Consider the following 13329-nt stretch of genomic DNA (forward strand, 5'->3'; position numbering starts at 1 on the left):
GCAGAAGGCTGCAAGTACCTGCTCTCCTTATTCTTCAGCCCAACCTTTCATGCCCCTCATGTTGATGCACTGCACCTGTGTGCCCTCTGTTCCCTTTGGTGGTTGGGCAGTGCCCCTGGGCACTCCATGGCTCATTGCTGTCAGTGCTGCTCACCTGCTTCTCACAGCTGCACCTACTGGGGATGAGGCTGGGCTGCAGCCCCACTCCCAATTACCACAAACTGTGGACCTATAAAGTAGTGCTAGAGAACAGAGATTTTTAAGTAAACACTTGCTCCACCTGATGATTGTGCTCCCTATCTTATTGGCAGAAAGGCTTGTGTTACTTTTTAGCTAGTAACCAGCGTTTTTCCTGACTGACTTGGGGTTGCCTAGCTCTGAGCCAGCTGATGCATTTTGTTCCTTGTATCCAAGTCATGCTCCTGTCTCACAGTTCATACCTTTTTTGTGACTATTCCTAAGGTGGAAATCAAGAAAATGCCAACACACACACAGACAACCCCAGCCCTGCAAAAGAGAGTTTAGGTCTTCAGATTAGTCAGTACACAAAACTGGATCATGTTCTCACAAGCTCTTAAAATTTGATGGGATCAGACCCCCTTACTTGTCTGGGTATGTGCTACAGGACAGGAGAATTTCCCCTTCTGGAGCTGCAGACTTAGAGAATAGCCAAGGGAGCTACAGCTGCATATGATCTGAAGACAGCTACAGCTGAGAGAGGTTTCCTGGTTATAAACTTAACTCCCTTAGACTTCAGTAGGAACAGAATCAACCTCTATCAACTGTGTAGTCCTTCACCTTAAAGCAGGCAGCCTATACAAGTTGTTGTTCTGACTTACCAAGGGGTTGGGACAAGGCTTACTTACATAGGCCTTACTCTTTGTCACTACCATGATTATAAGAGGGGAGTAACACCCAGAAAAACTGGAAGTTCAGGGATGGAAACTGGGGAACAAGAGAGCTGTGATTTGCTCCTTTCAGTGGAGGGGCATTTAACAATACACTCCTGTTGCATCATTTTACAACTTCTGGGAAGAACAACAGTGATTCAAATAACTGGAGCCTGATTATCTTGGAAGGGAAATAGTTTTTGACAGTATTTAATCTTTTTTGGTTTTTGTCTGTTTGGTGGATTTTTTAAAACAGCAAAACCTTCTTCTCTGATGTCAAGCTTCTCAGAAGATGGAGTGTTAGTATTTTGCCAGTAAATTTTCTCATGCTTTTGCCACTAGTTAAGTGCAAGTTCCCTGTTCTAATCTCTCCATGTGCCTCTTTTCCCCTCTGAGCTGAAGCGTGTTCCTATTTTATACTGCCTAAGGCAGACAAGATACATTTTTCTGGACTCCATCAACATTACTCAGGCAGCTAAAGAGCTCATAATTAAATGATGCAAAATATCTTTTTTTACTTCCTCTCTGCAATCCTCAAGTCACTCCTAGGTGGGAGGAGGTGAAGAGGCTGCAGAATGAATCCCATTCCTTATGATGAGACAAACCTAGAAGCAAACTTAAAATGCTGTGAAAAAAACTAACTTTATGCCTTTTAAAAGCTAACCTTACAGTTTTGCAATTCTGCAAAAACTCTGTTCCTGTCATGCTTATTCTGCAATTAATGCACCCGAATTTCATTCTGAATTCTGTTGCTTTCATTATTACCATATCAACCTGAAGTCTCATAGAAAGACCATGAAACATAGAGATGCTTACATTATCTGGTTGAGGTACTTACAGTAGGAGTGTATGGACAGTGATATCCTTGACACTTCATTTGACTCTGTCCTTACAAGGAATTCTTCCTGTAGTGATGTGAGATGGGTGTGTTGGATATAAGAACCCTTAACTAATAGAAAAACTCAGAATTGTTTCAATATCAGTTCTTTTACCAAAGCACTTGTCATGCTGGCCAAGTCAGGCTGTCAAACAGAATAAGATCATCAAGTTCAACTAGTTAATGAATATGAAAATAGGAACTAACAACAATATATAAATTAATCAACCTAGGGCTGACATTTTGCAATGGAAGACCTCAACCACTTAGGAATGCAAAATCTGTCACCTTTGACAAGCATCTTCAAAGCACCTTGAACAAATTATGAAATAAATATTTATCTTATTGTGAAGGAGGGATATTTATATCTTGTATAATCCTTAAATATCTATAACATTATGTAAACTGTTAATGTTTGTTTTCACTGTCTGGTATATTGTCAAAAAGCACTGCTAACTGCAATGTTCTTAGCATAGTAATGAGGAAGAGTTCTCTGATACATTTTAACATAATGATACATTTTGAAGCATTTAATAACTTCTCTAGATCTGAAGTGGCCTTTCAGCTGTTACTGCTAAAACAAAAATAGTAAATAGGTATTAAAATCTTCTATAAAGTAGATATTTAATGAAAATTTTTACTTATTTTTAACATTACATTTTTTTCAGTAATAAAGACAGGTTCAAAACATAATTTTAAGATCTGAAGTAATTTGCAACTGCAGGTACACTGAAAGCATGTATGATGATGCACAATTTGCATTAAATAAGGGGAATATCCAACTCTGCAGCCATGGCTGGCTTTTATGGAAATGATTATTTCCAGAAATTGAAGAGTAAGAGAGGTATGTTCCAGGATTGGTATCATGCACCCTATTTTTACCTTCCATTTTGGTATGTAATTTTCTATAATAACCATCTGTCTGAATCACTGTCTCCAAAATGATGTGGAGGGAGAATGTTTGTTAGAAACTTAAATTTTAAAAAGTTAAAAGATACATCCCACTTCCTTTGGGACCTCTGAAGTCTTTGAGAGGTCAATTGTGGTACAATACCTGCAACTGCAGTAACTTCATAAAGAAAACATCTGCCCTATTGGGCTGGAAATACTGCTTTTGGTATTTTGATAAAGTGAGACTTTATTATGTATAAGAGGCTGTTTCATCAAGTTAACAATTTTGATAATTAATAATTCAAATTAAAAGATCACTTGCCAAATGCTTAAACAACCTGCCTATAGGTTATATATGTAGATACACTGCAGTTCTGTGTAAAACATACATGTATTACAGTTTGGGTAATGTTTTGAGTTTTCAGTATCTTCAAAAGAAAACCAAAATCTGTCCAGTAATTGGGATATAGAAAGGGACAGATGGGAAAAGACACCATAGAAAACCATGCCAGAAAATAGCCTCTTAGCAGCAAATGGAGAGTCTTAACAAAAATCTTAACAACTAAACCTTAAAAATCTCAACAACTAAAAAAACCAAACCAAAACAAAACCACAAAAAGGTGTTTCCATGAAGGACCTTTGCATGTACATGGAATGTGTCTTGATACTAACACGAGAGCAAAATGAACAACCCCACGCTGAGCACACAGCTATTACCGTAAACACTGATACCTAGCTGGTTGTAGTGCAGTATCATTACATTAGGACAGCTTTTTACTTTTGCTATAGTGAGAAAGATTAGCTGCTATCTCAAATTTGCACAATTATTAGCAAAGCCTGTCAGAATTGCTCTAAGATATGTGTTTCTTTATATACAAAATAGTCACTATCACCTAGCTGCCCTAAAAATATCTAGAGGTTTCAATAAAAGGCCTGAGGAACCAACTGTGTTTATCATCCACTGTAAGAAATGTTCTTGGAGAAACCTCAGTGAGCTTTTAAATAGTACACATTGAATCCTACATTAAACTTTAGGGGTGGATCTATGTATTATTTGCACAAGGGCACAAAAATCATGATTTGTCCTCATAAATCTGGCTGTGTGATGGAATGTGACTGAGTCCAGTGCTGTCTCTTGCTATAATGGTCAAACTTTTGGTGTTTGGGGCTTTGTTGTGCTGAAGCACCTCAAGCAACAGGGAGAGGTGAGTTGAACACCTAGCAGGATGACACGGCATTCAGGAATGTAATTCGCAGAGAGATGCTGTGGAGACTCCGAGAAAACATCCTCAGCTCCGGCCCAGCACCAGAGCAGATCCCTGGGGATTCAGGGTGGCCCTGCCGAGTGCCACAGCGGGATGCGGGCGTGCAGCAAACAGCGCTGCGGCAGCTGCTGCCCGGGGCTCGGGAGCGGAGCTGGCCGGGCCTGCTCTCAGTGCCCGCGTCCGGACACGGTCACCGAGTCAGGACTGCCCGGGCTGGGAGGCACGGCCACCTGGAGCAGGTGACGGGAACGCGTCCGGGCGGTTCCGAGTGTCTTCAGACGGGGAGACCCCACAGCCCCCCTGCGCAGCTCTGCCAGGGCTCTGCCACCCTCAGTGTCAAGCTCTCCCTCACGCTGAGGTGAAACTCGTGCTTCAGTTTATGGCCATTGCTCCTCGTCCTGTCGCTGGACGCCTCTGAGGAGCGCGGTACAGGCGGAGCTGGCGCAGTGCCCGGCCGCCGGTGCGGAGCTGGAAGGCGGGCGGGCCGGGGCGTCCCGCCGAGCCCGCCGGGCTGCGCGGGGCCGCGGCCGCCCCCCGCTGCCGCCGGGGCCGGGAGGCGGCGCGGGCGCTATGCGCCATGCAGGTTCCCGGGCGCTGGCGCAGGCAGGTTCCCGGGCGGGCCCGCCGCGGTGTGCGGCGCTCGGCAGCCACACAAAAGAGCGGCTGCGGCTGCCCCGCTGCTCGGGACCGGCGCCGCCGCTGCACCGCGGTAAGGACGGGGGCGCAGGGCGGGGGCTGACCGACCGACCGACCCACCGACCGACCGACCGACCGCCGGCCGGGGTCGTCGCGGGACCGGCGGCTCCGTCGCGGGTGGGGCGGCAGCATCCCGCGGGTGCCCTCAGGGGAGCGGGGAGCCCCCGGGCACGCGCCCGCCCCGCGGCAGCACGGCCGGGGCTCCGCTCGAACCGGGGCTGGGGGCTGCTCTCCCCGCGAGCGGCTACCCCCGCCCCATCCCATCCTCATCTCCATCCTCATCCCCATCCCCTGGCAACCGAGCTGCCCGCAAGCGGACGGGAAGCCGGGGTGAAGGGGAGCCCCTGCGGCATGGCGGAGCGGCCGCGCTGTCGCGATGGGCGGCGCGGGGCTCCGGCACCGGGGGCTGCCGCACTCCCGCTTGTCCCCGCTGAGCCCGGGGAGGCGCCGCCACCGCCCCCCGCCAGGCGGGGGAGAACCGGCGGCGATCCCCCGGGCCGGGCTGCGGCTCCGCTCGGCTCCCGCAGGACGGTGCGAGCTCCGAGCCCGGCCCGGCCGCCTCAGCCCCGCCGTGCCGGGACGGCGGCTCCGGCTAACGCGGGCACCGGCCGTGCAGCATCCGCATCATGTCAGCGTTTTGTGGCAGGGCGGGAGGCTTAAGTCCGTTTGTCTTAATACGAGTGAAAAGAAAAGCGAGAGGAGCCCTCATGTAATGCAGCACCGCTCGGAGTTTGTATTTGGTTCTGGTTTCATGTCTCCACTGTAGCAAAGGGATCAGTCTTTGATCTGCTCTTTCCCCGTTCCCTTAATCATGAAATCTGGAGGGAAAAGGGTGCTCAATTAAGAATATCTGATTCTTGTTGGGATAAACAACATGAGATAGTATAGCACGGTCTGTTTGCCTCTTATTGAACAGTTTTTTGAATATGTGTGTGTGGTGCCTTGTATTGCCATAACAAAAGGGATGGGGGTGGGGGAAAGGAAGGGAATACTGCATTTAGAGCTGCATCTTGGAAAGTCAAAGACTGCCTTATTTTGCCTCAACTGGCAGTCTGTGCTTTCAGATTTACACACTTTGCATCCTCAGAGTTGTTTTGGTGGTTGTTGCATGCTAGTGAGGACATACAAGAAAAGAAATTTAACTAAAGAGATCATACAACGTGTATAGTACAGAGATAATGTGCATTGCAGTGATGTTTAAGAAAAGTCTGAAATTACTGTGACCAGTTGGAAAAATGCAAGTAGTTTTTTCAGTTGTATTACTTGGCCCTATAATCTCCCAGGAGGGGCTGGGAAATCTGTTTGTAGAAAAGGTATTTATCTATTATGCCTGCTACCCAAGAATCCCTCATTAATTAATAAGTAGAACTGAAGAAAAGAACCAATTACTGTCATAGTTTTTTGTCGTTCTGTGTAAGCCTCAGCGTTTCAAATATAACATGGTTTTAAAGGGGAGGAATTCTAGTTTAAGTCCTTATTGCCACTTAAAATACAGTATATGCAGGTTATGTGTTTGAGAAGCAAAAGATTGACATTTATGTCAAGCATAAGATGACAATTTATCATTATCATCCTGGTTCTTCTCCATATGGGACAGACAAGATGAAAGAGCTTTTCTTTCATACGTTGTTCTATGAGAGCTAAACTGCTGAAATTGAAGCCACTGTCCTTAGTCCATTTCATAAGTTCATAGGATTTCATGCTGCAGAACTGTCCTTATAAACCCTGACTGTCAGTTTCGAAATCTCTGATAGTTTAGCCCATATCTGCACTTGGAAATATCTGAAGCTATATTAAAAATGCATAATCAGCTACATTATTGCTCCCTCTTGATCCTCTGATAGTAAAGGAAAAGTGTTCTTGCAAAAGACATAGATGCTCAGCTCTTTTGGTCAAAGTATTACAGTTCCAAGGAGGAATCTCGATAAGCATGTTTTGTGTAGTTACTTGATTAATGCTGGTTCAGGCTGGGGACTGGACATGAATTAAAACAAGCTAGGTCTTTGAAAAGTGACCTTTGCTTAAGGCTGTGAACATGAGAAACCACTTCAAGAAGCATAATTTTGCCATCTCTCGAGCTGTTCTGCTAAGAAGATTTGCTAAGAAGTAATTTGTGAAAATACCATGGTTTAACCATCTTTCAGTTAATATTCCTGTGCTGAGGGTGGAGAAATTAGAGAAAGTGACCTGTTCCAAGCTACCAGCTCACAGAGAGATATAGAGGATTCTGGTTTTGTTCAGAACTAATCTTGGGGGTAGCCTTTGAACACATCAGAGTTCAGGTGCTTTTGCAGAGTTTTTATATCCATTTCCCTTGTAATCTGTGTTTAAATAAACAAGGCAATTATTTCATGCTTTAAGCACTGCAATGGTAGAGGCTGAGAAGCAGCCCTGCCAAAAAGGCCCAGAGGTCCTGGTGGACAGCAAACTGGACATGAACCAGCCACAACCCCTGGCAACAGAGAGAGCCAGGAGCATCCTGGTCTGTATGAACAACAGTGCAGCCAGGACATCGAGGGAAGTGATTATTCCCTTCTGCTCAGTAGGTGATGTTTATAACCCTGGGTCCAGTTTTGGTCCCCCAGTAAAGGAAGTTATTGAAGACCTGGGGTTCTGCAGAGGCCATTGAAGTGGCTGGGGCTGGAGGCTGAGCTCTGAGCAGAGGGTTAGGGAGTGGGACTTGATCAGCCTGCAGAAGGGAGGCTATGGGGGCACCTAACAGCAGTCTTCCAGTCCTTATAAGAGTTCCTCAGGGAACTGGAGCCAGGCTCTACACAGTGGCATGTGCCAAAGAATGAGAGACAAAAGGCATATGTTGAAATAAAGGTTCAGACTAGATACAAGTAAAATACTTTGCCCCACAAGGACAATCATACATGGAGACAGGTAGCCCAGAGAGGTTATATGGTCTCTGTAAAGACCAGGCTGGATAATTCCCTCAGCAAATTGATCAGGGCTCACTGATGACCCTGGTTTGAGGAAAATGTTGGACAAGAGACCTCTGACACTCTTAACAACCTGAAGTGTTATGATCCTGTTTGTGCCTACCTGTACATTATACAAGAAGCAGACATGTTTCCAGGAGTCAGATTTTTAAAGATTTAGAGTTTCCATTTTAGGATTAATCCGTGCATCTCAGCAAAGATGGAATACAGTATCAGTATGATATATTAACTTCTATTATGTGTGAAACAGTACATTACATTAATACAAACTAATACCTTACTATAAGCCTACCAAGGAAGAGATATTTGCTTGAAATAAACAAAAAGAAGTGCATACTACTTGCAAGCAAGAGCTTTTACTAGGAGGTATCTTTTGGCAGTACTATGAGTCCATTAAAGCCTTGCAACATTTGTGCAAGAGATGTAATGGTAGTTACAGCTACAGAAAATAAAGCACTGATGCAGTCACATGAGCTTCACAAGTTAAGAGAAAGAACTGAAAGTAGAATCAGAATTTACTGGTTTTTAGATACTCAAAAAACTTGCAGTTGCCGAGTCAAATATTCATTATAAGTACATGCAAATGCTTTTAGTCTGCTGGGAAGAGTGTTACATGTATGATTTGTTTTTTCCTGAGGACCCATGAGAGCTGCATGAAAAGCAGTTCAAGACAGCACCATGTGATTGGCGAAGTGTGTAGTGCTTTAGGCTTTTGCTGTCTACAGAAGCTGAACATGCACCACAAGCTTTGTCATGGCATCCATGAGAAAAGAACTTCCATTCGAATTCTCAGTTTTGTCTGAACTTAGGTCTTCTCTTGGCTAACAATACTATTTTTTTGGAAGGAAGGCCTTGCACAACTGGTAAAAAATGTATGGATTGAACAGTTTGTTTCTGATGCTGGTAGGTAAATGCAGTGTCACTTGAGTACATGACATTCCTTTCCTTTTTTGTTGCAGTACTTACTGTCTTCATTCACATGCTGCAGCAGAGGAAGGTGATTTGCACTTCAAGAGGAGTAAGTTAGAGCTGAGTAAAGACCGGTATGGAAAACTCTGGGATTAATAGGTGCTTCCACCTAAGCTAAAGAGGAAGAACTAGAAGCCTTGTAGGTAGGGATGACAGGGAAAAAGTGTCATTGTTCTCAGATAACTGAAATACTGCTGGAGATGCATACTCTGAAGTATACTCATGCACGAAGGGATCATTTTCTTTTGAGATAGAAGGAAATGAAGAGGAAAGAAAAGTTGGCAAAAAGGTATACAAAATATGTCAGTTATAACCAAAGTGAGGTTTGCAGTCTAGATAAGGATTTTCAAATAGTAGTACTTCTGCAATGCAGACATCTACTGATACCAACGCAGGCTTCCAGTGGGAGCTGCGTGAGGAGTATCTTGGAGCAGTTGTCTATTGAATTAGTAAGATGAAGTTTCCTTCAGGAAATAGCCCTCCTAGTTACAGGCCTAATAATGAAGATTCAGCCACATAGAAATTGGTATCACTTTATTACTTAAAAGGCAGATTGAATATTTCCATTCTGTTAACTGGAATTTTTAAATTTTGTTTTGTGAATTGATATTAGGAATATTTGTGAGCATATCACCAATTTGCATTATTTCCAGATTGCTTTTGTTCCCTTTACTGAGAGATCATCTTCAGAAATGCACTTCTCAGCTGCAATCTTTGCATAAGTTCCTCTTCCCAAGTCAGTTGTACAGTAACCCTGATAACTTTTGAGGAGTGAAATCCTTTTTATTTCTGAAATATTCTCCAAGAGAGACCTGACCTTGCAAGTTTTTCTTGTGTATGTATTTTGCCTTTGTGTTAAGGGTTCACGGGATCTGAACCTTGAAGATTTAGAATAAGATTTATTTTATTTATTAATTTCATGAAGATTAAGTGTAAGACAGAAAGATTTAGAAGTCTTTCACCTCAGTACAGAGGTTAGATTTAATTATGAATTCATAATGTAGTCATAGCAGGCACGTTTACTTCTTTCTATCTTAAATGTACAAAACCAGCAACAAGCAGCTCACAACCCAAATAATAGTTCTGTAACACTGACTATGAGTGAGGGTGCAGGCCTAGATTTGACCACTGGAGTCCAAAATGCCAAGGGATGTTATGTAACATGGGAATGTGTGGTCAGAAGCACAAGTTCCATAGGGACAGCACTGATCTAAACAGTATTGTAAAAACGGCCCAAAAGGAGTAGCTGTGTTTGGCATCCACTGTTCAGGTTCAGTGAAGTACCTGATCTTTATGTGAAGAATAATAAAGAAAATAATATTCCCACAATGCCATCCACATCTTTACTGCCTTCATCCAGAAACAAAGGTGCTTGGGTGGACTCTTGGTCACCCAGTGTGCTCTTCAAGAACAGAAGATCAGAAGTGTTAGTTAACTTTGCATTTTCCTGCTCCAGCAACATGGTAAAATATGCCTGAGTTACTGGATTTACTGAAGAGGATGAGGGTGGCACAGACCAGATTCTGTTCTAGAATGACACAGGATTTTACTTTTTTTTCCCAGTCGCCAAGAGTGAAATGGTATCAATAAATTGATGTTACTCTCAAGAATCACTGGTACGAGCTACCACAAAAATTATTTCAGTGCAAGGGTAAGTGCACCTTTTTTGTTTAAATTTTAAAATAGGTCTCAAAACTCATACTCGAAAGCTGAGAGATGCCTTTTCAACACACTGGGGGAGTGTATGGGGATGGAATTGCCTGTTTCGCATGCAGAAGCAAGATTGCTTCAGAGCTGCTATGCTCCTCAAATCCATACCAAATCGCTCTCCTGGGAATGAAATCTTGTATTAAACACTGCTACTAAACATATCCTTTTTTTTTTGTTCTTTTTCTAATCTGCAGCTTTTGTGTCTGTTGTCTGTTAAGGATAGCCATTCTGCATTCTGACTGGTACCAGGTTTCACAGGGTTGCTATGCTGTCTTGAGTTTCAAAGACAACTGCAGCTACTAATAGATAAATAATCAAGGCAGTTACAAAGAATATAAATTTATTTCTGCTTTTATAAAATGATCCAGTATAGGAAAGAAGCAGGCTTGCATGGTTCCAAATTCTTACTATGCAGTATAGCACATTGTTGCCATGCTACCAGATTGCTTGTCTTGATATTTAAATTTGCTCTCAGATTTGTATTTAAAAAGAATGAATTGTTAACAGTACATTGAAATATAAAATAACCTGACAAGACATAAGCCTCATCACCAGTTTGTCAATGGTTTTTTGGCCCCTACAGATTTTAATTTTCTTTTTTAAAATAAACCACACCATCACAACAAATCTAAGATACGCATGGAAGCAATGAAATATGGAAGGATTCTCTTTGGGAATGCAATAAGGGTTTATATCAAAGGATATAATAATATTGATTATAGTTTCCATACTTAAAATCTATGCATTTTGCCTGGCTTACTAAGTGCCTCTTGCCCTATTTTGTCCTCTTCAATTTAACATGACAAGGGGAAATCAGAGTATGATGATATTTTCTTGTTATTGATGTATTGTGGAGGAGAAAGGAACATTATTTATACATATGTGTGTGTGTAAATATATATAAAATGTCCTTTAGGCACAAAATCTTGTGTTACTGGAAGACAACTCTTGGTTACAGATAAGGCAGCTTTAAAAAGAAACTTACACCAGTGATATTCTTAGCCAGTCAATCAGTGTGGCTTTAATTATGTAGAAGTATTTGACATGTTACGGCCCAGGAGATAAGAGCTGTTGCATACTAGATGAATGAAAAGGAAGGAATTCTGTTGGTGACTAGAAATTCCATGGTCAGTGCTGCATTAGAGACATAAAGTGAGCACTGCAAGGGAAAATGCTTCCTAGTAAATTGTGATTTACATTGTATTGCTGATTCCAGCATTATGAAGGTTGTTGGTGGCAGAATTCTTCATTTCTGGTTAATGACTACTGGCTTTATTGATGGAAGAGTTGTCTGATACTACTACCTGTATAGTATCAGGAATATACCTTTAAGTCAGTTGTATTGGTAGGAATTTCTTAGTTTGCTTGCTTTTTGGTTTGGTTGATTGGCTTTTTCTACATCTATTCCACACCTATCTGCAGCGATAATAAATTATCTGTACAGCATGTGTTTAATTTGGTATTTGTCCTCCATTTATTATTTAATTTGTATGTATTATAACTGACCCACCAACTAACAGATAATGAATTGGGGGGGAAATGGGAGGGAATTATATATTACAACACTACTATACCTTTGCAACAGTATTATTTTCCTTCCTGTGCATATATCTATATTTGTTTTTAAAGTTTTTTGTCACAATTAAGTAAAATACCTGTCTTATTCTTGAGCCAACATTGATTTAACTTAGATTTGTTGACATTTTTTAGTGTTGGGACTCTTACTATATTTCACGGTTTAGTTTAGGCTCCAGCTTCTGGTATGTGAGAATCACAGCTTTGAGCTTATACTCAGACAGGCTCCAGGAATGAAGAATCTATGAGTTTGTATTTTAAACATTTGTGGACAATATGATATCTTTAATTCTGGAGTTCTTGTGATTTGCAGTGCTACAGCAATTATAGTAGAAATAAGTTCCTTAATATTAACCAGTTTGAATTTACTAAGCTCGAGTTACCAGTTTTCTTTCTGATGGTACTTAACATTGTTATAACCATTCACAAGAAATATAAACAAGCCAAATGTCATCCAGAATTTCTGAACCAGGTGTTTTACCACTGAACAGTCCAAGGTGTTACATACTTTCCTCTATTCAATACTATTCCTATTTAAAGTAGTAATTCAGTAATGCAGTAACCTGCTACAGTATTGGTAACTCCCACCGGAAGGTTAGTAAACAAAAGCTGTTTATTACTGCTCTAAGTTTCTCACTCTCCCCTTGCCTTGGCACAATGAGTCTTCTTTCTTGACAGGATGAAATCCATATTGTCTTAAAGATATTATCTGTGTCCTCATCAGATAAGCTCGTGACTAACTGTGGCTGCCAGCTGAGGCTGGCCCTCGCTGGCTGGTTGACAGCTTGCACACGTTGGTCACAGTGACACAAGGACTGTGGCGCCTCAGGCTGACCCTGTGGCACTCCTGGCCCCTCCTCCCTCCAGCCTCCGAGGCTCAGCAGGGTGAATCCTGTGCCCGAGCTGCATGCCAGGCTCCTTGCCACAGGATCATCAAAACGGGGGAAATTCAAGCAGAAATTCCTAATAGTAAAGTCTGAAGTTTACCATACATGGGGAACTTAACTAAACACCATAGTAGCATTCTGAATGAAATGGAGGTGAAAAAGAAGATAGATTTACATACTATCTATGCAGTGGAGCCTATGAGCCATCCAAATGTCTAGGACCTCTTGGTGGAAGGCATTTAGAAGGCAGCAGTAGACTGTCTTTACTCAAAAGACTGACCTGTCTAAATAGACTTCACAGTTTGGCATCTTTTTTTAAAATTAATCTGACAGAGGAAAAGAATAGTGTAAAAAAGTGGTACCAGGCCAATATAACATCATATTATGGTATCAAAAGATTGTGAAATACTAGATTCAGTCAATAACACACAGACCAAACCTTTACTAAAACCTGAATTATAGATATGTCTGTAATTATCGGAGAATAGAACTTAAATGTACCTAACTGGAAAATCTTAATTTGGTTCTCCTATTTAGTTGCATTTTGCTGTTAACCTTCATGCTGGGCTAAACTATAAAGATAAAAATAATTACCTTTGTAGATTAACATATTAAATATTTTAC

The 13329-nt window shown here is 42.1% G+C and overlaps 1 protein-coding gene across 15 annotated transcripts in view; it reads left to right on the plus strand.

The window, feature by feature from the left end:
* Positions 1 to 13329, plus strand: part of APBA2 (amyloid beta precursor protein binding family A member 2) — a 98959-nt gene that overhangs the window by 7463 nt on the left and 78167 nt on the right. For 4 of the 15 annotated variants that reach the window (XM_085588676.1, XM_085588684.1, XM_085588679.1 and 1 more), the window contains exons 1-3: positions 4557 to 4632; positions 8524 to 8582; positions 10097 to 10184. The exons of 1 other annotated variant lie outside the window; for it this stretch is intronic. The gene's annotated coding sequence lies outside the window, so the exon portion shown is untranslated. Of the gene's footprint in view, positions 1 to 4556; positions 4633 to 8523; positions 8583 to 10096; positions 10185 to 13329 lie in introns of those variants that run through there. 10 more of the 15 variants (XM_085588677.1, XM_085588685.1, XM_085588678.1 and 7 more) reach the window with 3 other exon arrangements.

This window comes from Lonchura striata, chromosome 10 (assembly GCF_050655825.1).
Source record: "Lonchura striata isolate lonStrDom1 chromosome 10, ASM5065582v1, whole genome shotgun sequence".
Lineage (NCBI taxonomy): Eukaryota > Metazoa > Chordata > Aves > Passeriformes > Estrildidae > Lonchura > Lonchura striata.